Source organism: Haliaeetus albicilla, chromosome 26 (genome assembly GCF_947461875.1).
Source record: "Haliaeetus albicilla chromosome 26, bHalAlb1.1, whole genome shotgun sequence".
NCBI classification, from domain to species: domain Eukaryota; kingdom Metazoa; phylum Chordata; class Aves; order Accipitriformes; family Accipitridae; genus Haliaeetus; species Haliaeetus albicilla.
This window is the reverse complement of record NC_091508.1, coordinates 23,116,216-23,136,982: the sequence shown is the minus strand read 5'-3', so window position 1 is coordinate 23,136,982 and position 20,767 is coordinate 23,116,216. Positions and strand designations below refer to the sequence as shown.

At 37.5% G+C, this 20,767-nt stretch overlaps 1 protein-coding gene across 7 annotated transcripts in view; it reads right to left on the bottom strand.

Annotated features, from left to right (window-relative positions):
* The window catches only part of RALGPS1 (Ral GEF with PH domain and SH3 binding motif 1), a 133,597-nt gene that overhangs the window by 40,691 nt on the left and 72,139 nt on the right, over positions 1-20,767 (bottom strand). The gene's annotated exons all lie outside the window — the stretch shown is intronic.

Genomic DNA, 20,767 nt, shown 5'->3' with positions numbered 1-20,767 from the left:
ATAACTAAGTTCTAGCAAGACTAACACAATCTTTTTGCATCTCAAAACTTAATGATTCTGTATGAATTAAAAAAAAAACAACCCGCAAAAGCTGTGCACAATGATGCGTGTCACTTGCTATGATTCTGCTAAGCACTCCAGATAGCATGAAAGCTTGGACCAATGGAGGCAGCTCAGAGCAGTAGTCTTTTATCTGATTTTTGCACATCGTATAAAGACAACTGCTAGCTAAAGGTGGGGACACATTAATTAATTTTTTTTGAGTTGATACAAACATGGCCAAACTGTATTTTGTAGCTACATATTATTTACCTGTTTTGAGACAAAGGTCTATTAAAATCCACTCTTATCAGCTCCTTTCTCTGCGTATCTTGAAATCTCATGGCTATCGACGCCAAACATTAGTTAGCAACAGATCATGTTCCATCAAGAACTATTTTATTTAAATACAAGCTAAGTAGAAATATTCTAATCTTCTGTTAGACCTGAAATAGAATCATTCTGAAACTACACTGTAAAAAGTTTCTGTTGAGCCAGAATGCACTGGAAACAATAGCACATGGCAACTGTAATGCATAAGCCCTTGAGACAGCTTTGTAAACTGCAGCTTTTTCAACTTTTCACCTTATCATTCAATTCACGTATTCTTCTAACGGTTCAGTAACAGCACTGTCAGAATATGCTTTCCGACACTTGCCACAATAAACAAAGATTTATACCTTTCTATTCCTATGAACTATGGAAATGTCTTAAAACATCACAGAACACCAACATTAACTAAAATATTAGAATAGCTATGAATAGTGTCACAGAAGTCTGACCCAACATCCACATCGTCCCAAAATATCCCCTGGAACACCGTCCTCCAAATCACAGAAGAAATCAAAACCAAACTACAAGCTCTAAAAAAGCCCAAACACAGTACTGTGATCCCAGAAAGCTAACCTGATGCAAGTCTTGGTTTTATAGAGGTTTTTGGGTGCAAATTCAACTCATAGAAGAAAAGTAGATCAAACAAACAGGAGACTATATTAACCCTCTATGTATGTGCTGGGGACTGGGTTAAGAAGAGTGCTCTACGTGTTTCCAAACCACCTTATGTACTAGGAGTTACTAAGTGACTGGTGGAAGACATTGTTTTCCTATTAGCTAAATATTGCAGAAATATTAATTGTTTCAGATAAAAATCAGTATTTCCTGTGATTGATAACTTCGCTCTTTCTGGACTAACTAGATATAATGATTTTTTAAAACATTCCCAGAATACCCCAAATTAAAGTTCTATCCCAATAACATTTATTTTTTCTTCATACCATTATTAGTTCACATACATAATTCCTTTTCTGATCTCAGTCTGCAGAGAAGGTGGGTGAAATTAAAACTCAGAAAAGAAGAATGATGAGAGAAATGTTTGTAAAAACATACCACATCTATAAACTCTCTAAGACCTTTTTATAGCAGGACAATGGTATTATTTTAGAGAAGAATTAGAATGTTAGAATTCCAATCTGGTGGCATTTTACGCATGCTTTATGCTGGCACAAATAATCATAGGGTAACTTAGGTCAGAAGGGACCTCCAGAGGTCAATCTAGCCCAATTTCCTGCTCAAAGCAGGGCTACATCAAAGTTGGAAAAGGTTGCTAATGGCCTTTTAAGTTTAGGGGTGGAAACTCTGATCCAACTTAATCCAGTACTCCTTAACCATTCTGATAGTATTTTTTCTTTTTGTTTATATCCAGTTGTAATTTCCCATGTTACAACTTGTGACTAATGCCTCTTGTCCTTTTGCTGTGCACCTCTTGAGAAGAATATGGCCTGTCTTCTTTATAAGCTGCCCCGCCCTGACAACAAAATATGAATTTGATGCACAGGGCCGGAGAACTGCCCTTCATTTTGCTACCAAATAAAATTAGGACACTAGCAAATGGGAAATTCTATTGCACAGAAGTAAACGCACTAATGAACTCTCATGCATGAAACAAAAATTTCTCATCTGATTAACGGGTGAAATCTAAAACCTGACACACGTTGTTCCACAGCATCAAAATTACCAGTTTAAAAAACTGAGTAAGAACAGAAAAATTGCATGTTCTAAACAACAACATAAAATAGGAAATTAAATCAGCTTCACAAAACCTTTTCAAGAAGAAAAAGGTAAGTCAGCCTGAGAACCTGACATTCACCAACATTTCTGGCTTTTCAACAAATTCGTTATCAGGTGAATGTAAGCAACCTACTATCAAAATTCTCTGGCATAAGAGCAAGCACTACTGGTATCTTTCTGATTGTATACTGTTGTTTTCCATTCCACACATCAAACTCAGCTGAGAACTTCCTCAGAAATCCATGATAAAACTTCAGTTCTGTAGGAGAACTGTGTTGTAATCTGTAACAACAGCATTTCAGTGCATCTCAGACATGGGCAGGATGGTCTCAGAAACAGAACCTGCCTGTGAAGCTCTGCAGGAAGCATGGAACCTGGTGCATTTTATCCTTTCCAAAAACAACCACAGCTTTTCAGGAACATCTTTTTACTATTTATATAAGTGCTGAGTACAAAAGTATTGCAAGTTTATAGTTGCTACTCCAGTTCAGAAAATACACACAAAAGATGTTTTTAGTTCCTCCTAAGTTAGCAAGCAGCCCAAAATAAAAACCCGTTAGAGAAAAGATTCTTGTGTAAGCATATTTTGCTCAGACTGCAAATTATTATAGATTGTCCAAGTCTTGGGACTCATATTCCCAGTACTTGATTGCCAAGAGGTCTCAGAGACTTGACATTCCTGTGCTATTTGCTCCTCCACCTCTGTTGAAGCCAGTCTGAAGCTCCTAATAAATAAATTCCAAATTCTTTCCTTGAAAGAGATAATGCGTATTTCCAAAGCTTGAGAAGGAGGATTAGTAAATACAGTATCTTTTGAAAGCATGAATGATAGACAGATTAAATATTTTCCATAAATCTTACTGACCTCAGTGGTCCTGGAAGGCAAACCCTTTATGAATGCAGGGAGAAAGTGCTGTACAAAATGTACTGAGTCTGCTCTGAATGCTGTATTCAAGTAGACTGAACAGAAATCACTGTATGTGCTCCATTCAGGGATCACTGCAGCTATTGCTAGTGTGTCAAAAACATTATCTCAGTCTGATTTTTCTTTAAAGGATTGCTCAAACATTTAGGGTCAGCTGAAAGGCAGACTTTAATTTAATATATTCCTAAACTATTCTGTGAACTCTGCAGGGAAGTTAGTCCTTCTTTGCTGCATAACAAAGAAAGGAACATTCTTTTGAGCAGGAAAATAACTTGTGCAGCATAAAAATCTATCATATTTCCACATTAGATTTTCCATACTGTTTTTTGAGCATGTTTATAATTAATGACTCCCCCTTCACCCTATGTTTTCTTGCCTTGCCTTGAAAATAGCACTCTTAGTTTCAGGAAAATAGCTAGCTGGCTCACTTTCACTCTTCTAGCTTTAGGACAATAAATTTTCTCGATGAATTTCAACTATTAAAACAACAGGAAGTGCAACTATGCTAGTCAAGTGCAATTTTTTTAAAAGGGAAGGAAAGCCAGTACAATGAAATGCATGGAGCACACCTAAACAACACACTCCTGAGAGAATTTCAGTACGCTTGCATTAATTACTGATAATAATCAGATCTTTGGAAGTGTATTAAGTTTATGTAGTGAAAACAAATTATTTCTATGTAATCTCCTGGTAGTAAGTATGCCTCAAACTTACTCAGATTAGAAAAAAACCAAAACCCTGGAAATAAGATTTCCATCTGGGAAAATATAAATTCTTTCCGGAAATTAAAATGTTCTTATGTGTTCCCTAGTAATGACTCATTACTATCATGTAGAGCTCTAAGTTACAGACCACCAGCAATAGTCTAGCAAATTTAAGAAAAGCCATGTGGCTTACTAAGGTTTTCTTCTTTACAGCTTATGAAAAAAAAAAGACAGACCTGGCAATTTCATTAGATTTTAGTAAGTACTGAGTATCTGCATAAGCAAAATCTCATTCACATGTTGAGTACACCCCATACTTCACTGTCACATAGTTTTATAGCTCAGATTCAGTCTTGCTGTGGAATTTTGTATCTCTCAAGTGCTGTCTGGAAGCTCTCCATTAACGTTTCTATCCTGAGACTTTGGAATACTTTATGGAAATCCCTTGCAAGACTTTTTCACACCAGTGCTGTGCTTGCTACACACCTGTTTCTTCAGATCTCTGCCACCTTGACAAATAAGTGGGTCATTGCGTAACGCTGGATTATGTCCAGCATTAGGCAGGCTGCAAGTGCCTACCTAATTTCTTTAGTTTTTAGCCTATTCATTCATGCATTCTGGAAAATCCTTCCACTGCTTAGGGAGGAATGGGTGTAGAAATTACAGGAACTGTCATTGCAAAATGAAGAAACAGACACAGAGGCAGTGATAAGCAAGAACAAACTCAGTTCATTACGAACTGTTAATGCTTTGCTAGGAAACCATAAGGCCATGACTAAACTGTCTCTCAAGACCCCACCAACCTGTGAATTTGGACTAAGAAAGAACCATATCCCTGTCAGACCCACTGACATGAATAGATAGGAGAGCGCTCCAGTGGCCAAAGGTAATTTGATAACCCCACCATATCCAAAAAGGATGTTTAGTCCTTGTAAATAAGTGGAATAAAGTTGGATTAACAATATAACAACATATAAGCCAAATGGAATTTCCAGTCACACTGGAGTGAAAACAAAGAAAAAATATGCTTAGAAATCAGGTCAAGTTTTACAGTCTAGTTTAACTTCCTTCACTGGTCCAGACCAGTCCTTTAAAAATTTTCTTCCCATATTAAAAATGCTCTCTCTTGAAGAAGTAATATATCTCACAGACACGTGTACAGTTTATAAAGGAGAGGTTCATATGCCTCAGACTGTCTTAATGCTTTTAGCTTAAGAGCAACCTGGGCTATTTACTGATTCCTCCCCAAAAGTACCTTGTAAAAATCATTCTGAACTTGTCTTCGTTTCCATCTCTACGCATATCTGTCTCTAGAAACATAGAACTGCGTATCATTAGAAGTTATGTATGTTGTCAGTAACTGTTTTATTTGTTCTAACAAAAATAGCCTCCATTTTTGTAATCTGTGTTAGTAGTTTGGGGTTCTGGGCCTATGGATTAAGTATGCTGATGTGCTTCTGCTTCCCTCAACTGCAATAATATCACAAGCCAAAAGATGAGTGACGTTTAAAGGAAGAGGGAGTGACTGAATTTGCTTCCTCTGTATGCTTTGAGTACAGCTCTGTTAACTTACCTATAGCAGTATATTTTTGTCTCTGTGTCCACAGGCTTGGATGCAGAAAATTAGATTTTCACTTAAGAATATTAGCTGAAAAGGCCATCATGGTTAGTTTTGTACAATTATACATTATCATGGACAATATTTTAAATCTAAGAGATCACAGTTAATTCTGCAACAGATTGCCTACTGATAACTATAACAGGAGTTATTGGTGATGGTTGCTGGTGCTTGCTGACACCTTTGTTAAAAATCCGACAGCATTATTCTTTCCACTTATCACTCCTTAGAAGTTGCCTAGCTTCCACATTCCCGTATTTCCTCAGCTTTGCAGGAAGACTAGCAGTCTCTGCCAGCAAGTCAGTGAACTGCATGTACATCTACTCCGTAAGTAACCTACTGAATGACCTGAGTTTGACTGTTAAAAAAATAGCCTAGAAGAAATCATCTCTCCTTTGGGCACAAGGTCGTCCCCAGTGTGGCCTGAACACAGCTTGTCCCTCTTCTGTATGCTCATTCCATTCTCTCACTCTCCCTTCTGGTTTCTTGGTTTGGATTTGACTGGTCTTTGCTGTTTATAAGAATGTCTGGGTTAACAAAGTATATACAAAAGCAGAGGGGGAAAAAAAAAAAAAAAGAAAAAAAGACTTCATCTGTTTAGAAGCCAATTTCCTACAGGTTTCTCGAGATCAGCAGCACCTGCTCTTCCCTTCTCACTCTTGTGAAAGTTATGAGTACACATACAAGTTTATTACATCTCACAGTAGATTTCACATCTCTCAGATTTCACAGCTTATGTTATATTTCACATCATACTAGAGAAACATAAACTAGATAAGCACAAATAGCTAGCACCTTAGTTCTGCTTATATCTGTTTTGTTTCCATATCCCAGTCTTACTTACATTTATTTGGGGGGGGGATGGGGGACCCAAACCTCAATTACTATTTTCAGCTCTTCTGAACTTACCTATCACAAGGGGTCCAGCCATACTGGCAGCTGCTTCAGCCATCATCCAACACATGAGAGCTTCTAACATTTACACACTGCCAACACAGACCAGGCACCTTACACATCAGAATGAAGGAAAGAACACCAATTTCCCCAGTACTGGAATGGCTCTGTAGCAGTCCGATGCCAAGTAAAACCAGACTGAGTCACCAAGATTTCTCCATGACCTGGAGTTCCTACCTAGATTTAGATTCCATATAGCAGCTCTTCACTATCCCCTCTTGCCAAGTGGCACATCAAAATGCTGAGTAAAGGCTGTAAAAACTGTATCTGCTCAGAGCCTCTACACTGCAACATGCCTTATGGCACCCTGGTTCAAGGCTACTTTCTAGCTATTTTGAGCAAGTTTGCAGCTATTCTCATTGATATCAAGGGTATAAACACCCTCTCGATCTGTATCAGCAGTTGTAAGCATTTCTTCAGGACAAACAGTAAATTTGCCATGATACTATACAGATGAGGACCAACAAGATACCTGAGCAACAAAAAGGATGAGGGAGGGGTTAGCACAGGTCCTGTAAATGCCAAAGAAAAGTGTAAGGAAATGAGCTTTTTGTGTGTAGTGGGTTACAGGTAGAAAGAAACCAAACTAATGGATGCCAATAGAAAATTAAACTGAATGTAACATGCTGGAATGTAACAGAACATAATTCTTTGTAAATACACATCAAGCTACACCTTTTCAATGGTGTTCCTCTCCCTCCCTCGTTTTAAAGCAAGAAGGATGGTTAGATTTTTATGACTTTTTTTTTAGTGTTACCAGCCTTGATCTGGGAAGTGGCATTTTGAACTCTTCTATATATATGATGTGATAATAGGAATAGATGAGAATCAGTTTATTTTGCTCAGAGGAATCACAAAATTATTCCCTTCAGCAAAAGACTTTAAGACCTGCTTCTCAAAGGAAAGGCTCAGGGTTGCCATATGCCAAAGAAAACACACAGCACTAGCTTTTCAAACCTTGGCTTACATTTGTGCTACTGTGCACTGAAAAAAGCTCTCTAAGATGTGAAGCCATCAGGATATTTTCCAGAGGGTGAGCTCATGGGCAGCTGCTTCCACAGGCAAAACATTTTCCAATGATACTGACTTTTCTCCATTGTTACTAGAACTAATTTTGCAGCTGGATATTGTATGCGGACAACACAGTATTCATTAGTTTATGGTATCATGGAAATAATAACACAGACTAAGGAAAAACATGGCCAAATAATCCAGAACTAAATTTATCAATGGAAATCACACTGTGTAAAGGGGACTGATTCTTTTTAAATTGGCATAAAATTTGCAGAGCTCAAACAAAGCAGTAATACTATTGACAGCTTAAAGACAGGGAAACCAAAGTACAACAAAAAAGTCACCTTGGAATGTAGTAGTCAATGACACCCAGATAATGCATTTTGAGTGTTTCATCTACCAGACAGCAACTTCCAAGTCTAAATTTCATTGAAAAAGTATTTATGGAGAACTGCAGTGTTCAGCAGGATGCAAACCTAAGTCTGTACATTTGTGTCCTAATTCACAGTTAAGCTTCTCCTATTATTTCTTTATTCAATACTCAAGGCTTCTGAGAAAGAGAAAATAGCACTGAGGCAGATAATAAATAAGCACACTTTGGAGCTGATGGGTACTAACAATGTGCTCTTAAGAAAAATAATCCCAAGCCTTCTGAAATTGGTGCTTATTCAGCTTCACCCAATTCTGATGAACAACAACTCAAGCATATAAGCTTTAAAATTTTCATTAACAGCTGTGTGTGATTTGTTCCTCATTAAGACAGGCTGACATAACATGCTATGAAAGACAAAATATTTCAGTTCAGTAAATCACATGTACAAAGTTATACCAAAGAGAAAAGCTGGGATGGTATTACTTTAAACCACAGCCGCAGAAACAAATAGAAATCTGTTTCTTAAGGCATTTGCCTGAAGTCAGAAAATCTGAGTTCAAATTTTCTGTTAGAGATTTCTTTGACCTGAGCAAGTTATTGTTATCCTCTATTTTCCACGAGTTCAGAGAGAGAGAGCATTTCCCTGTCAGAAAGACCTCATGAAAATAATTATTATGAGTGGGAAGACTTAGCAAAAGTGGGGTTTAAATTCCTTATACAAAATATGTAATGATGTGCAGCCTGTAGAAGTATCAGCACCATTTATTCTTAAGAATTCAGAATTTCAAATCTCTTTTGGGGGTTTATGGCAATCTGCAGGCACCAGGTGTAATCCAAAACTTACAGTACCCAGAATTGTCTCACAAATACACGCTGTTGCAAAACTGATCGTAAAAAAACCAGTGCCGATACAGGTTTTCAATCTTTATCTTTCTCAATTGTGTCTTTTTTTTTCTTTTATTCTTTTTTATAATGGATATAAAACTATCCTGTGAAATAGTAGGGCTAACAAACCCAAAATTAAGTGGTCAAAGCACACCACTACTGTATACTTCACATATACTGTAGTGCACAGTGCTCTGCTAGGGGTCTGTGCAATTCTGCAAATGCAGTTGTTAGGAAACAGCTTCTGTATGGTATTTTTGTTAGTCAGACATTCACTATTTTGCAGCAAAAAATAATTAGCTGATGGGGAAGTATTTCAGATTAGCCTGGGGACTTCAATTTGTTATTCTTAATTAACATTTTGATCAAGTACTATAATAATCTTCCACATTCGTTTGCTCAATTGTACTGTTACTGTGACAACCACAAACATGTGCTGTAAGAGAACAACAACAACAAAAAGAGAAATGTTTTAATGAACAGATTTAGTTCCCTAGATATTCACAACCCAGAAGCTCCTGAACGCACATACACTGCAGTGTGGCATGGATGTCTGGGTATAGAGCATTCTGTACAGGAAGCAGCATCTACAAGACATGCAGTAACTGGCACGCCTAACAGAAGGGAACCTATGAAAAGTAATTATTTTCCCTTTTTTCTCCCCCAAAGTTGAATAATGACACTCATTTGATAGGAAAACCAGAAGAGACAAAAAATATGTTTCCAATTTGTAGTCAGCTGTATTTATGAAAGCCTTTTCCCACATACAGTATTGTGGTTGTATCATACTAAATAAAGCAGAGGACAGAGGGAAAGCAACTTATCAATTAACTAAGTGGTAGAAAGTCCAAATCACTACAGTCAGCAGTCTGTAAAACCAAAGACACCATTCTTAGGAGATTAGCTCATAGTCAAAAGAGCCAACAGTTTTGTGGTATCATTGGTTTCAAGAAGACTGGATATTTTCCATGGACTACGGGTTGGAAAATTTTTTTACAAAACCAAATGTATACACTGGTTAACCTTGGTAGGACTTGAGTATTCTAAAAACAACTGAAGACAAATCTTTGCCAAGGCAACAACACATGATTTGTAATATGTATTGCCGGCACAGTGGCCAAGTGAATGGGATCACTCACAGGAAAGTAAAGGTGGGATTATGATCAAGTTTATCACTTCTATCTGATGCCACCTAGCCAGAACATAGCATCAGTATCACACACATGCACAAATGCAGAACTATAATGAGGCTGACTCAAAAAGACAAAACCCATTCTCAATTAAAAAGATTTGTATGATTCCTCCAAATTCCAAAACAGCCATTCTTGCCGTTCTCTGGCATCTTCCCTTGCATATCATCAGTCTAATGAGAGTGAGAGTACTCACAATACCATGAAAGCTTTTTTCCAAAAACACAGGTAAAAGAAATGCCTATAATGATGGTGCTAGTAAGTTACTAAGAGAGGAAGTAGCTAGTATGATTGCTTTCTGGAACATTAATTCTTCAACAAAAGGATGAATTGAAAGATACATTTCCTTTATTTGCCAGTCTTTTTTGTTGTTGTTGTTTTCTGAACATTCATCTACATGAAAGGGAAAATAATTATGGCTTCAAACTTTTGTCTTGCAAAGAGAGTAATGAGAAGCACCTTAAAAACATACCAAGAAGAGAATTTTCCTTATACAAATCCTCATGTAAGTAAAGGAAAAAGGGAAACTTTAAAAATAGATGCCTTTCTTAAATAAGTTACAAATATATTAATTAGAGCTTTAAATAATTATTTAAATTGCTTTAAAGCATTTTAATGATGGTTGCTACAATGAGAATTGCCAGTAATAGCCTGACATGAAAATATGGACCACAACTGTTTTCATGTTGAAAATGCAAACAATACAATTAATTAACTTTTCAGCTCTTGATAGGCTTGAGAACCTCTGCTTATTATTTACACTTTCAATAGGGAGGCACATGCAGATTTGCATATGTATATTTAAATCAGAATCTCAAAACTGGTCCCCAGTATGGCTTCATTGGAAAGGATTTAGAGTATAGCCTCTGTCTACATTTTCTTGTTAGAACAGCAAAGCTGCTTGGCAAAATCCACACTAATACTACAAACACTAAAACACAGACTGAACTAAATCCAAATAACTATTGAAGTGAGTATCTTATTTACTGTTTCCATTAGCACACAGAAATGTATTGATGATTAAACTGTCTCAAGAGAGACATTAAACAATTACGAGATGGTCCCATGGATGACCATCAAGATGGCTACAGGGTTGGAAAAACTTGTTAGAGGAAGAAAGGTTAAAGGAATTGGGTCTGTTCAGCACAGAAAAGCAAAGGTGCAGGAAGGGGATCTAACCAGTCTTCCAGTACCTAAAAGGCAGTTATAGAGAAGGTGGAAATACTCTCTTCAGAGTGATTCACAGCAACAAGGCAAGAGGTGATGGGGGAAATTCTGTCTGTATATAAGCAAAAATTCTTCACTGTGAGAACAATTAAACATTGGAACAGGTTCCCCAGAGAAGGAGTGCAACTTTTCTTGCTGGAAATATTCCAAGATTTGGTTTTATAGGACCCTGGATAACCTAACCTATGCCCTTGCTTTCAACAGAATGTTGGACCAGATGATCTCCAGGGGTCCCTTCCAGCCATGACTCTATTATTCTATGATGAATGTTATAAATGTGCTAGCCTATGCCTACACATGTATTATTGTAGGACAGTTTGGAGTACAGCAGTTATATGGACTAATTTGTTGTAGCAAAGCTATGCCTGTACAAGCAGACAACTGACACTGATTTTAACTGCAAATAAAGCAAGTACTTCAAGCAATCTCTTTTATCATGAGATATAAGCAAAACTGACCTTATAAAAATGTACAGCTAGAGAGAGCACCTTATTTTGGCTCGATCAACCTCTGCAACATCAACTAACAAAATTAAAATTTGATGCTGGTAGGACACACATTTAACTATGTTGTAAAGCTAGTCTGGTGAATAAGCAAGAATGTGTTAATAATTATTTTAACTAGAGATAATCAACACCAATATTGTACCCCAAACAGTGCTACCTTCTATGCTGAGCAAAAAAAGCGCTATGTGTATAGCATGCAAGCCTGCAGCATTTTTGGACTTGAAATAGCAATATATCAACCAAAACCCCAAAGATGTTCTGTACCGGGCTGTTTTCTAGATTATATGTAATTTTTTAATTGAATCAAACTAACTTCTCATACCAATAATCATGCATATGCTTACTATACAAACATCAACTTCTCTCTTTTCTGGTTTCAGAACCAGAAAACACTACTGAAGGGCCACATTACCACTCTGGGCTTGTCTATACCTGGAAAGCATAGACAAACTATTTTGGAATATTTACTCTGGAACAGACAGTCTATTACAGGCCCAGCATTCCTCAGGAATGATCACATCCAAATTGAGACATTCACTGGAATAACTACTTCAGTAAGTTTTCAGTGTAGACAGTATTCACCTGAATAAAACTTAGGGATCATTCAGGCAAATGTACCTCATGGGTTCAAAAACTGTCAACATAACACCTATGCATAGCATAAGTCTAATATACAACTCTACCTCCATTAATCAAACGCAAAACCACAAATAATTCAATAATTGGAGTGAAAGTTCTGAAAATTATTTTACTTCACGGCAAACAAGATGTAACTGCAAACAACAGATGGTATTATGTACAATTAGTAAAAAAAAAAAAGTGAAAATAGTTGTAGTCTGTTACCTCTGTCAGAACACAATCTAAAATCAGTTTGCAACTATATTTTTAAAAAGACAGTACTTCCATAAAGTATTAAAAGATCTGTTCCAACCGACTCTTACAGTAATGGCAAATACATTTTTAAAAAATGGGTAACAATAGTAATGGAAACTACACTGTCATTATTATAGTATGTGCATGAGTGCCAAAGCAGATCTACTCACCAGCAATAGCTTCAACAACGGGATATCATGAGTAACTACATTATTGCTAAACAAGTCCCTTGAAAGGCATGAGCATCTTTAAAATTAAGCATTCATTCAACAAAAATAAAAACAAAATGCCAGCACTGATACAATGTTTAATTCCACCCTCTGCCAATAGCATCTCCTATAGCGCTGTTGTGGTTTAAGCCCAGCCAGCAACTAAGTACCATGCAGCTGCTCGCTCATTCCCCACCCACCCAGTGGGATGGGGGAAAGAACTGGGGAAAAAAAGTAAAACCTGTGGATTGAGATAAGAACAGTTTACTAGGAAAGGAAGGAAGGAAGAAAAGGAATAGAAAAAAAAGAATTGGAATATACAAAACAAGTGATGCACAATGCAATTGCTAACCACTTGCTGACTGATGCCCAGTTAGTTCCCAAGCAGCGGTCTGCCACCCCCCCCCAGCCCTACTCCCCCCAGTTTATATTCTTGGCATGACATCGCATGGTATGGAATATCCCTTTGGCCAGTTTGGCTCAGATGCCTTGGCTGTGTCCCCTCCCAACTTCTTGCACCCCTCCAGCCTTCTTGCTGGCTGGGCATGAGAAGCTGAAAAAAGACTTGACTTAGTCTAAACACTACTTAGCAACAACTGAAAACATCAGTGCGTTATCAACATTCTTCTCATACTAAATCCAAAACATAAAACTACACCAGCTACTAGAAAGAAAATGAACTCTATCCCAGCCGAAACCAGGACAACCGCCCTGTTTCTTTTGGCTCCTTCTACACCTAAAAAGAGAAATAATGATCACCAGCTCCAGAAAAACAGTTCAGATCACACTGCCTTCTCAGAAGCTGCAACATCCATTGAAGCCTTAGCTGTGAGCTTGAATACATCAACTGTTTAGATATCCCTGATCTGACCTACAAGGAGAAAAGTAACTCTCTAGCCATCTATGACTTTTAAGAAAGCAACATTACAAATTTATCTTTAAGGTAGATTATAACATGCAGTTTCCAGGAAATGTTGCTTAGTAGCATGCCTTCTTATAAAATGCAATGTTACTACGTGCACACAGGTGGCAACCAAACACAATACAGTTCATTTTCCTAAAAGTTTTAAAGATAAGTTTTTTATATCTATTTGGCAGCAGTGAGGCCACATCTGGAATACTGCCATACAGTCCTGCTGCACCTCTGTACAGGACAGAGCACTAAAATGGCCTGGGAGCAGGAGCACTTGACGGACGAGGACAGGCCTAAAGAACTGGGCTTGTGTAGTCTGGAGAAGAGATGGGGCCAAAGGCGCAGAATGTAGCTGTGGTTATTTCCCTAATAAAAAGGAGCATGTGGGGGAGTTGCAGAGAACAGAGACAGATTTTTCTCAGAGATGCACTGTGACAGGACAAGAAGCAACTGACACAAACTGCAGCAATGGAAATTCCAATTAGAAGGTGGAGGGGACAGACGGATGGACGACAGAACAAAAACCAACCACGCCTCAAAAACCATTTTAAGAGGGGTCAAGCACTACACCATTGCCCAGAAAGGCTGTGAATCCCCATCTTTGGAGGTTTACAAAACTTAGCTGGACAAGGTCTTGAGTAACCTAATCCAGCTCTTCAGTTAGCCCTGCATTGAGTAGGAGGTTGAACCTCCTGAGGCCCCATTTTCTATGTGATTTTCTTCCTATCCCCTGTAACTTCCTTATGTGGCTATGGAACTGGCCTGTGTACTGTACTGTGCGCATGCTGACAGAAACCTATGTAGAGAATACCAGTTGTGACAGATACTTTAGCAAATTATGCCCTTACTAAATACTATACTTTTGACAGTAATATGAAGGTGAAAAATGCTATTTGTAAAATATGTGTTCACGTAAAACCTAAGTATGCTGTGGAGAATCATTTCAGCACATGCAAACAAAAGAGATGCACAGTACAATAACATGTTCTTTCTTAACGCAGTGAAATAAATTTTACTTTTAACGTGTGCACCAAAAAGGAAACAATTATTTGCACAAAATTTACAGGAACAGCAAAAAGAATCTAAGTAGTAAATTAAACACTAGTCTACCCCTTTAGCTCTAGAGGTCTAGCTTAGTCAAAATCCAATCCCACCCTAAAGTTCCCTCTCGGTTTTTGGAGTCAAAGAATAAATGGGCATCTTGTAATAAGGTGCATGTGTTTTGTTACAGAAAAGCTGTAATCAATATCAATGAAAACCATTTAACCGAGACTCACATACAGAAAAAAGATGCATCAAATACATAAGAATACATTTTACCAAGGCAGCTTCCTCCAGCTACTCATTTGGGTGGTTCATCAAATTGTTTCTGATCTTAACTATGGCCACAGAAAGTGTATCATGTCTCTAGACCTGACTTAGTTCCTGAGTTAGTCCCATTAATGAGAGCTGTAAGAAATAAGGAAATATTCATACAGCCAACTGATATTTAAGCCTGAAGCCCACATCTGTTTCATACAGTCATTAGTACAAGAAGAGCTGTTTTCTTGTCTCTTATTAGCTCTGTAATTAAGTATTTTTAATAAGTAAAACAGTCTTTAGAAAACTCTATTAACAAAAGGTTCACAGTTAAAACACAAAAATTCTTTCCAGGCCATATAATACCTTGCTTCCTTTCCACTAAGCATTTTTGCTCGTTCACTCTACCCTATCAACCTGCGTACGTTTGTACATTCCGAAATGCAGATCTTTAATTGAGATGTTCAAAAGTATCTTATATTAGATGCTATACTGCAGCATTATGATATGTTAGAAGTGAAAGATTACAATAAATAAACAGAAGAAAGGAAAATAGATATGTAAGTCAGGTTACTGAAGATTCACTGGGGACATAAAAATTACTTTTTTTCACTGAAGTTTTCTCTGAGAAAGCTGGTAAACTGGAAGCTGTGAGCATTCTAGTTCTTGGATGAGTTTAGAAAGAATCAGTCTTTTCCCTGGTCCAAGTGTGTGACAACAGCCTGTTCCTCATTATAGCTCTATCCACAAATGTGATTGTATAATGCTTACATTTTTCCTTCTCAGTCATACCTATTTTGTGTCCTGAGTCATAAGAACAAAGATTAAGAACAAAGCCAAAGCACAAGATAAGTACATGTGTCTCAAAATGTTCAATCTAACTCTTCAATTCTTTTAAGTATTAACAACCATGAAGTAAGAAAGAGTAAGCTTGGAGTTAAGTAATTATTTTCACCAAACAATAAATTAGTAAAAAATTGTGATTTTAGTCTTCCCCATACTATTTGTGAATTGAATTTAATTAACTGAGTAGTTTTGGATGGAAGTTTTTCTGTTCCTGAGCTTCATTTGCTGATCAGAAGAATAACTGTAATTTGCTTCTTTAATCAAAAGCTCAACACTGAAACGTTTACCTCAGGCAGAGCACTCTGCTAACTTAAATCATTAAATTGCACTTCATTTTTCATATTTAACATTGTTCTACACAGTTTTGAATTTTTTTATAGAAATAAAGGAAAAGAAATAGTCTTCCTGTAAAGGATACGTCACTAACAAAGTGCCAATGCTTTTAATTGCAGTGGTATTACTTCTATGAGTGTTACAGCTACAAACCAGCCTTTTCAAACTTCATTAACCTTCCCATGGTTTCTCAGGTCTACCATGGCAGCCTTTCTTTGTAAAGAGTCCTATTCTCCAAAGAGACTTTAAACTAAACTAATGGGTAACATCAGTCCTGTTCAGAATACAAAGAATATAATAGTGACCCAATATGACAGGCATTTTCTACCAGTGCTAGGCAGAGGCAGCTGGAAACACTAGTGCTTCTACAGTGACATTTCAGCATGGTAAGAATTCACAAGTTTTAAAGGAAATGAAAGTAATACAATTTCAGTGAACTGACTTTTCAGTTTTACAGCTGATTTAAAGTGCTTCAAAGAAAACAAATTCCTAAAAGACATTCTTTCTTACCTTTTGATATATCAAATCCTCAACTGAGCAGCCTACCATCACATTGCATCTCATGCAAACAAAGACTGTTGCTGATCTATATAAAGTTTTACTCTTCTTCACTCAAGCACACTGGTGACCTCAAGAGAAAATCTTCTAGAAGCAGGGCTGCTAATCAAAAAAAGGCCACTCAAGAGTATCTCTAAACACTTGGGACTTCTCAAAGTCACTATTACCTGAACACCAAAGAAACCTGCTTAACTCAACTAACTCACTTTCAGTCACCCAAATAAAGTATTATCATTGCTTCATACTTAGCTATCCCAAAACTAAAAGAAGGAAACAATCCCATGGTGTTTCCTGAATAACCTCACGGTAATGGATCACTGGAATTAATCATTCCACCTTTGTCACTGTAGCAATGAAGCCTAATATAGATAACCAAGACAAATAAGCGCAGCATAAACCAAGCAACTTTCAAAATAAGATACCAGTGTGTGAAAGAAAAAGTTACCAGCAATTCAGATGGAATTATGTTCAGGAATTTATGCCCCAAATCAGCTCTGACAGGTGCAAATCATTCTCTTACCCACTGAAACAATTTAAAAAATTCTGAAGCTGTCTGCAGCTTCCTAGCAAAGCTTTCCCTCTGAACAAACCAGATTTTCTCAAGAGAACTGCCAGTATTTTTTATTTTTTTTAATTTTTCCCCAAACCCCAACTATTTCCTAATGCTTTCCCCATGAATCAGGAAAAAAAAATATTACAGAAGATTAAATATTGTAAGAGTGATTCATTTCAACATTTTTAAATATAAGCTATCCAGCGTCAGAAAGCATAGAATGCTTCGAAAAAGAATATAGGAAAAAGGCAAAGGTACAATAGTTGTTTTCCAGATGTAGCTTCCTGTCAGCAGTGAGCTGCGTGGTTTAGGGACTTCCTGAGATAGATCTTTTATAAACACTTTTGTGTTTAAGTCTGGGTGGTATTTTTTCTTTACAACGTTTTGTCTCTGAATCTGCCTGTTCACTTTTTCTCACTATTCCTCCACACGCACTTTTTTAATTTTAATTTTTGGTTTCGAAAGATCTTGTGGCAAATGAATTCAGCAACTGAACGGCACACTGTCTGAAAAACTAATCAGTTTGATTTCTCAAAGTTTGCCTTTTTAAGATTGGCACATTCTTATCTGTTTTGTTTACCGTGAGCTTCTGATCACTGACTCAAAGTTAACTTCTATGACCAGCTGTTTACAGTATTTTCACCAGTTCTCAAAGCCAAGTCTAACATTAGACCACTCCTTGCTGACTGAATTACTCTGGTGAAGACAACTGTCAGCTTTCACAGCCAGAAATAACTGGCTATTAGTATCCTACTATTAGTAGGATCTGTTATTCTCCAATCAGGGATTTAAATATAAGCTGACCTCTGAAATTCTCAGTATGAAAAGCAAATGGAACAACTATGAAATGTTTTGAAAATCACATCATTCAGCCTAAAGCCTTTAACAAAAGCAACGAACTCTGCTGCATAGTATTACAAATCCAAGGAAAAGGCATTCCCATTTGGTCCAAGCAGAATGCCCACGAGGGCTAATTCCAATTTTCTCTTCAAGCCTTCCCAAAGGGCAAACACCTAGTGTTATCCAAACATTTCAGATATCCTATGAACACCTGGCACATCCAAATAAAAGCTCCCTGACACCTGTCAAGTTGGCGCAATTTTATTTTTCCCAATAGACAAAACTGCAACAGACTGAAGAAATAAGGCGGCTTGGTGAGACAAAATTTGGAATGACCCATATACAAAAGTTTCCAGGAGCAAGCTATTCAGACAGCTTTAAAAAGACAAAAAAAAGCACTCAGTACTTAATCGTAAGGTTTATCTGTGTAATAATATGTTGTTTCTTATTCAGAAAAGAAGACGATAAAAGAAAAAGGGTTTGGCTATTTTTGATCTTTCAAATATTTTTATTTATAACATGATTATCTGTAAGAGAACATTAATGACTAAAAAACACATCACAAGAGAAATCTCTACTTAGTCTCCTTCATTGGGTAAAATTTTTAGGCGTTTAACTGCACTTATTTAAGTACCCTAAAATCAATGGAGCTTAAGTATATGTTAAAGAGCTTAAAAGTGGTTATGGATGATTTATAAATATGGTCCTAAATAAAGAACTTTATCCTTGGGAACTCTTGTATTTCCAAGAATCTTGGTGCTCTGGGGCATAACAGCAAGTTAGGAACCTGTATTTTTCTACAAAAGCAAAGAATCTGAAAGTGTTCATTTTTAAATGAAAATGAAACACTCAAGTAGTAATCTAGGTAGGGAATCACCTTCCTAGCTCTGTAAGTAGTCAGGAATTTGAGAAATTGATCAGCACAGGAAATAGCCACCTCAGTATCTTGGCAAATACTCACAGCAACCCGCACCCTGCACTCTTCCTGCTCCCTGCTTCCCTCCCTTGAGAAACTCTCTACAGCTGTAGGCTGAAAAGGCACCTTGGGAATGAAGGAGTGTGAATCATATGCAAGTTGAAAGAAAATTTAATGGGCCTATTGCTAAATCTGTCAAAAATGAATAAATTATCACATTCTGGTTCAATTAAACCAGCTTTTCCAGTATAAAACTGAATATAATAATAGTGCATATATTAATTATGCACTAATTAATATATTAATAATAATTAATATTAATTACAATAATAATTCCAATAGTGCATTGGAAAATTTGGACTGCTTTAATCCTAAATATCCAGACTACACTACTTAATAGCACTGAAATGACCACTGCAGTCCCTAGTTGTGTGTGTTTTGTCTTTACGTACAGAAAGGACCAAGCTTTTGAGTTAAATTAGAAAATAATAACGTAAGAACAGTAACTAATTAAGAGGCGGTAATATTCCCTGCAGGAATCCCAGGGCATACAGTAAAAGTACAAGAAACTTAAGCCCAAGGCATACTGAATTACTACTGTAATATATTCAGATGTGTTTTTTTCTGACATAGTAGACATTCACTTGTAAGATGGAAATAATTATTAGAATAGCCACTACTTGTCCACGTTTTAACTTGAACAGGAATCGAGTTTGTTTTAATCCCGTATCTTTAAACCTCTTTCGATTAATCTATGTGTTCTCATATTTGTTTCTTCTGTTTTTTCAAAATGCAAAGATCTTTAAAACTGCTTGAAAAACTATGAACAAGTACATTATTTCAGTATGGTGTAGCTTTCTAAAGATGGCTATGATATACACCAACAGTGAAATAACAGTTTGGTTTGCTAAACTGTTCATAAAAGGTAGCTAAAAAAGTGAACAGCTTTACATTGTGAAGTTTCACTTCTGATTTTGGTAATTTCTTTGCAACATTCCCAGCAAGTTATAAATACACCTTAAAGACAAATTTTACATTAATTCAAAAAATCTTCTTTAAAACCAGAGGTGATAGCCAATAACCATAAGTATTGTACACACAGAAAGTTCTGTAATAGCAAATTTTTAGAAAGGTTCTAGGGAACTGTTAAGAATTCACAGCAATCAAATGAGAAACATGTTTTACGTTACTAATGCGAGTAGCAAGCAAACGTTATGTTTAAAAACCCAAATTGCGGACTCTCAATCTTCATTAGATTGTTTTAAGAGCTTGCCTGAATTTGGACAATTCTGTTTTCCTTTATGTCTGGGAACACACCGTTTCCTGTTAGCAATGACCTAGGAAGTGGCAAAAATGGAAAGCATCAGCACTACCCTGAATAAAGCAGCCTTGCTGTGTCTCTCTTTTCACACTGAGGAGGACCAGACCAGTCAGTAAAAACTAGCAGAGACTGCTTCAGTGTCTGCGACGAAAAATACTCCCCCTCTCTACATCAGTAAGCACATTGTGAAGCGATTATTAAGCAGGAAGTAGCCCTGCCCCCCGCGCCCCCCCCCCCCCCCCCCCCGCGGACGTTTTGGGGACGAATCCTACGCAGTTACAGATTCTGACACCGCATTCCAGCTAAAAAACCAAACCCACGTTCTTCAGACAGGCTCTCCAGCGTTTCTTCCTAACTCTGCAGATCAACGTTTTCACACGTAACGGGCAGGCGGCTCTCCCGCCGGACCGTCACCGACCACCGCAGCGGCAGCCGCACAGCCGTTCCGCCGCTCCGGCTCGTGCCGCGAGCCAGAGCTCGTGACGGCCGACGACGGCGCTTCAGCGAGAGAAACCCCCGCGCCGAGCCGCCCCTCAGCGCGGCCAGCGCCGTGACGACAGGGCCGACGGCGGAACCCGGCTCCCCTCGGCGCGGAGGGCGCGGA